General features: G+C 49.8%; 1 protein-coding gene across 9 annotated transcripts in view; it reads left to right on the top strand.

Moving 5' to 3' along the window:
- Positions 1–2932: 2932 nt before the first annotated feature.
- ZNF12 (zinc finger protein 12) overlaps positions 2933–6000 on the top strand; it is a 138983-nt gene continuing 135915 nt past the window's right edge. For all 9 annotated transcript variants that reach the window (XR_009535088.1, XR_009535087.1, XR_009535089.1 and 6 more), the window contains exons 1-2: positions 2933–3426; positions 4412–4476. The gene's annotated coding sequence lies outside the window, so the exon portion shown is untranslated. The remainder of the gene's footprint in view (positions 3427–4411; positions 4477–6000) is intronic.

Genomic DNA, 6000 nt, shown 5'->3' with positions numbered 1-6000 from the left:
GTCGCTGAACTTCAAAGAAGAACCTGTCCTTTTCTGTTAGATTACAAACTTGAGTTTTCTTCTTAAACGTTGCGTTTCCCGGTTGTGGTAGATGAGTTAGTGTTGAAAAAAATGGCTGAGAGACTTTAAGAGGAAAAGGATTTTACAAATCCTGAAGATGGGTGCCAGTTATCATCATAAAATTGCTATGTTAAGAGACCAAAAATAAACAGGAGAAAACACAGGTAAGTACTTAGGAAATGCATGATGGGAAAGGCTTCTTCAAGTACAGTGTCAAAGCAGATGAAAAGTATGAAGTGGAAGTGAAAGATTTGACACAACATACTTTTTAAAGTGTGTGTATAAGAGAATGTGAGAGTAAAAAGTTAAAAAGATAAAGAACAGGGATTGACAGATACACACTTGTATATGTAAAATAGATAAACAGTGATGACCTAGTGTGTAGCACAGGGAACTTGTTCAATACCTTATAATAACCCATAATGGAAAAGAGGCTGAAAAAGAATACATATATTCTTACATAAATACATGTAACCGAATCGCTTTGCTGTACACCTGAAACCTTGCAAACCAACTATACTTCAGTAGAAATAGAGAACTGACAAAATAGGGGAAATATCTGTAGTTAATAGAGATGCAGATACACAAGCAGAAAGCTTTGTATTGTAAATATCCATATATATGAAGAGATCCTAAGGAAACCAAACGAAAAGGTGGCCGTTGCTGCTTCTGGTCAAGGTGCAGTCGCAGGGTCCAGGTTTACCCTCCTAGCTTAAAACAGCTTTAAAAAGGGGGAAATGTATGAAATGACGGTTTTTCACCTTTTGGAGAGAGGGGTGAGTCGTGAGGGACATCAGCTCACTGCTGGACATCCTATTCATTGGGATGACTCCGTACTTATTCCCTTTTTTAGGGCTTTTCCTCAAGACAACTGGTAATAGAAATACTTCCAGAGAGTGTCCAGGGCAAAGTACAGGGCAGGGGGCTGGGGAGCCCAGCATGTCCCTGGGCTGAAGGGATAGAGTGAGGTGTTGAGGTGGGCACAGCAGCTGGGGTTCACAGGCCACCCCAGTGTTCTGCTGAGACCCGGTCGGTGCACGTGGGTGAGCTGAGAACTGGAGGCCTGGTGGCGGGCTGATGGGCGCGCTGCCCACCCACGGTGCTTCCAAGCAAGGTACTCCGTGTAGCTGACGTCTTTACGTGCTGAAAATGGAAAAGGCGAGAAATGCACCCTGGAGGTTTGCCAGGCTCTGGCTCAGAGGAGGTGTGGTCGCTGTCATTCCCACAGGAGCAGCATTTCATCGGTGAGAATTCAGGCAGAGGCCACAGTCAGCAGCAGCAAGAACCGGAAAAGACCATTCCTGGCTCTAAGCAGCCACTTCCAAGAGCAATTTTGGAGAAGCACGCATTTTGTGCAGGATCAATGTAATGTGGCAGTTCAGCTGGGGAAATCAGGAATGGGTTATGTGCTTATTCATTTGGACGAATCATCACTTCTTATTTCCGTTTTTAGAGGATTTCCTCAAGACGCTTGTAATATAAATAGTTCATCTGTCCCTTTAGTAAGTATCTAAATCTTTTTAAAAGCTAAATCAGTCTCTTGCCAGCATTACAACCCAGGAATGTCTTTGTTAAGGACCTGAGAGCTATCTTCTTTATCTCTGTCACCGGGGGAGTTTAGGCTAGGTGGTAGGCACTTTGCTCTGAGCTGTAAGTACCTGCTTATCCTAGAGATAGGAGCAGTGGTCTTTCTCCTTTGGATAAAGGGTATTAACTAGCATGGACAGCCACCGAGATTACCAGGTGAATTTAGGATATACTCTGAAAGAATGTATGCCATTTTTATGGTGGTGTCAAGTCTTTTCACATGAGACAAGTTCCCGTTTATCTTGAGAACATGTATGCAACAGATTTTATCTGCTGAGCTATAAAAAAAAAAAAGGTGAGGTTGATTTCATTTGCACAAACATTAGTGCTTCGCCTGTGGTGCACAACAGTCTGGTTTAATGGTTATTCAACAGTAAAACCGTTTTCTTTACGTCTACATTTGTGGAGAGGATTTTCTCGGTTGGCGGGAGATTTTATTTTTTTTATTTTGTTTGTTAATTAATTACTTACTTAATTAATGGGACTGCACTGCGCAGCATGCGGGATCTTAGTTCCCCAACCAGGAATCAAACGCGTACCCCCTGCAGTGGAACCTAGGAGTCTTAACCACTGTACCGCCAGGGAAGTCCCTGGAGATTTTATTTTTAACTTTTCCCCTAGCAGCTTTTAAGGAACAGTTGGCCAAAAACACAGTTATATTATTTCACCCCCCAAATAGTGATAAATCATTACCCTTATGATTCCATTTTTGAAAAATGATATTTTTACCTCACATAAACGGTATCCTCTTTAAGAGGTAAGATCCCTGGTATCTGATCTTCGTACAGTTTTTATCGTGTTGGCTGTGTAAACAGCTACAATTTCTATTTTCTTTTCTTTCCGTGGGTAATATTAGTTTGTATCATGGCTGGGCATTTATTGTATCCTAGGATTTGAAGGAAAGTTGTAGCGTTTCAGTTAAGCGAACATGATACACTCCTTCCCCTCTCCTGGCGGTGGGGGAATCTCAGATGTAACCCGAAATGTCTCAGGGCAGGAAAAGGACCAGGGACCCTGGAGGCCATCACACAGCCCCCGCTTGAGGCCACAGCTTTCCTTGATCCCTAACAGGAGTTAAGACAAATGGGCAATTGAGTCCCTGGTCCAGACGGCCCACCGTCGCAGCCCAGCAGCTCTTCACGGCCAGATGACTTGAAGACATTTAAGTCGCTCACTAACTGGACGGCGCGGAGACTTCTGGGAAATAGAGTCCTGGCACTTGTCCCGCTCCCCGGTCGGGCTTTGGCAGGCGGACTTCCGGCGTCCTCCTGCGCAGGTGCGCCTCACGGTTTGTGCGTGTTGGCGCAACGCCTCGTCGCCGCGCCGCCGTCGCTTCCTGTGTGTGCCCTGGTGTCCGCTGGTCGTGGTTCCCTCGACTTGGCCTGTTGTGGGCGAGCATTTCGGGGCCTGCGGGGCTGGGCGCCGTCCGTCCCGGCCGGCAGCCAGCGCGAGCGAGTTGTTCGGGTGAGGGTTCGCGCAGGCCGGGCGGAGGCTGGAAGTGGGACCCCCGAGCTCGAGCTGCGGAGCCCGCGGCCTGGGCCGGAGTGGCCGAGCGGCCGGCGGCGGTGCAGTGCCCGACCGTCTGCAGCGCGCGGCATAGCGAGTTTCCGGGAGAGCCGTGGGCCTGAAGGGAGTTTGTGCCGTAGGCCCAGAGCCGGCTCCTCGGTCCCAGTGGCTTCGGGAGGCGCAGCGGAGGGACCCGAGAGAGGAGCGCGCCGGAGGAGCAGCCCCCGGACCGGAGCCTCGGGAGCCCGGGGCCTGTCAGCTAGTCTCGACGGGGTAGGTGTTGCGTCTGCGGGCCTGCAGGCGGTTGTGGACCCTGCGGCCCTTGGAGAGCGGGGCTTCGGGTAGCCCGCCCCGGGCCCCGCGGGAGAGCGACCGGGAAGGTTTGAGCGCCTCCCCGAGGTGGATGGGCCGGGCTGGAGGGCAGGGCCGGCTGCTCCGGATGGGGCTCCCCTGGGACTTGTGAGCTCCGGGGGTCCTGGGGGAGCAGGGGCGGGACGTGCCGCGTCCATTCCTCGGTCCAACCGCGATCCTCCTCGTCTTCCTCCTCCTGTCGCCGTCTGGGCATCTCGCACGTGTCTCTCAAAGCGCGTTAGCACATTGGTTGTCTAAGCTAAGTGTCCGCTGCCGCCCTGGGTTGTGCCCTGTGGAATCGCACAGTGTAGTTAGTGCTGGATGAGTCTGCAAGGCTTCTGTCCTGCTGCCTCGCTTGAGGAAGGAAGAGATTGTGCCTGAGAAGGGAGATGACTTGTCCTAGATCCTCACCGGGTGTGCACGTGGGGTCGCTAACAGGACTCCGAACTCCTAGGGCAGGTGTTCTGTCCACTTAAAGTCAGTTGTAATGAAAGAGTTTTTTGAGCGTCGCACTGAAGTTTGTAAAGTTTGTACAAATAATTGTAAGACTGAAACGCACCTGTGTCCTTTTATTCCGGGTATGCTGTGGATTTCCTGATCTAAGTTGTTAACAGACTTAGAAGAGATAAACTATAAGCGTTTTTTAATTTCATATTTATTGACGGATGTTTATTTTAATAGGACTCAATGTACACTCGCTACTGAAAAAAAAGTATCCCCTCAGGTACCCCAGCCACGTGGGAGTTACAGACCTGAGGGTGGTTGTTCCCTCCTCATTCTAACAGGCCCTTCTGAAGAGGAAATGGCGGGTCTCCCACAGGTGTCTCTTGTGGAGCGCGGGGCGGGTGCTCGTGCAACCCCGAGCCGCTTCAGTCGTAGCTTCACTGCCTGCGTTTTCCTTCTGCAGGTCCGCCTCCACTGTCACAGTCCTGCACGTTGTTCCAAGAGCAGCGGAAAATGAATCAGCCCCTGGTGAGTTTTGCTGTTTACTTATTTACCTGCTGCTGTTCTTTTGTGATAACACCTTGGGAGGCGAATAGTTCAAACTGTGAAATGGGAAAGTAGGAGTAGGGAAAAGATGTGGTTCGACAAAGCGTAGAGGAGCAGGTCAGTACCAAGTGTTTCTGGCAAGTTCCACGTGTAGATCCCACGATCCTCTTATAGACACAGTACAAGCCTCGTGTTCTTGACCTCTGTGGCAAAACGCCATCCCTTGCTTGACTTACATTGTCCTGCCGAAGCACTTTTGTTCTCGGGCGTTAAAGGTTTCCTTGAGGATCCCGCTGTAGGCCGCTAGCCTTCCTGAGCCACAGCCCCTAACGTGTTGACATCGGTGCCTTCCTGTCCTTCCCGTAAGCCGAGATCATGCCTTCCAGGGAGCACTCAGGGCATAGAACTTTTCTGTTCATTGGAACACCGTTGTCACATAGGTACATTGTTTTCAGTGCTCAGTCCACGGATGCAATGAGGAGGATCTGGAAGCACAGCCTTGTCCCCCTTCCAGTAAATTTCCCTCTTTGTCACTTACAATCTAACAGGGTCGCGTTACACACCATGTAGTGATGTCTGTGGCAAAGATTCTGTGTTTCCCAGCTGTATTGTATCGTTCCGCCTGCGGTCTTGGTTCTGCCCCTCCCCGGAACCTGATCCGGTTGAGGTGACCTGGCATCCAGCATACAAACCAGTGGAGATTTGCCAGTTGTCACCTCAGACCACTGTCGCCTTCCCATCTGCAAAGTCTGCTGTGTTGGTTTCTGTGACAGATCTCTCCTTGCTCTCTTCCTGACTGATTTCTTCCTGCCCCCCCTTTGTGTGTTGTGTTTTCACTCTTGGTTCATGACTCTTCAACCTGTCTGACTTCACCTTGTGGTGCTTTTCACTTGCAGCTCTGTCAGTTCTCCCAGCTGGACCAGATAGATGCCTCTGTCCAGCCACTTGCCAGCATCTCTGTGGAGTTTGTCCAAAGGGCACCTCAAATTGCTAGATCCAGTAGATTCAAGAATGACTATTTACAGCTCCCCCGCCCCTTGCCTTGTCCTTTTGTCCCTGGCGGCTCATCGTTGCATCGTCTAGCCTGTCACCCTACCCAGAAAAATGGGTTCATTCTAAAGTGCTTCTCCAGCCTCTGTTACCACGTTGTAGTATTAGGCTTGTTAATGTCGTAGTGTAAATGGTTTTTATTCGTTCCCCTTCATCCCGTACTTGCTACCATTAAAATAGCTTACCTTTTCATTTCTGTAGTTACGGAAACTTTTTTTCTGTGCTGCTCTTTCCTTCGGCTGCTCAAGTGTATTGTGCACGCTGAGTATTTCTCCTAGAATATTAATCACAGCATTTTGTCTGCATATGGGAAGCACTTCAGAGGTTCCCTGGGTGACTGGACAAACGAGGTAGCCGTTCTATGGAACCATCGAGCCCAGCACTGGGGGGAGGTCGTACCTCGCTGATGATGCGTTTGGATGGATCTGTGGGGTAAAATCCTGATCGGAGACGCTT

The sequence above is a fragment of the Lagenorhynchus albirostris genome, chromosome 15 (genome assembly GCF_949774975.1).
Source record: "Lagenorhynchus albirostris chromosome 15, mLagAlb1.1, whole genome shotgun sequence".
Classification (NCBI taxonomy): Eukaryota; Metazoa; Chordata; class Mammalia; order Artiodactyla; family Delphinidae; genus Lagenorhynchus; species Lagenorhynchus albirostris.
Note: the sequence above shows the minus strand (reverse complement) of the source record. Positions and strands in the feature narration are given on the sequence as shown.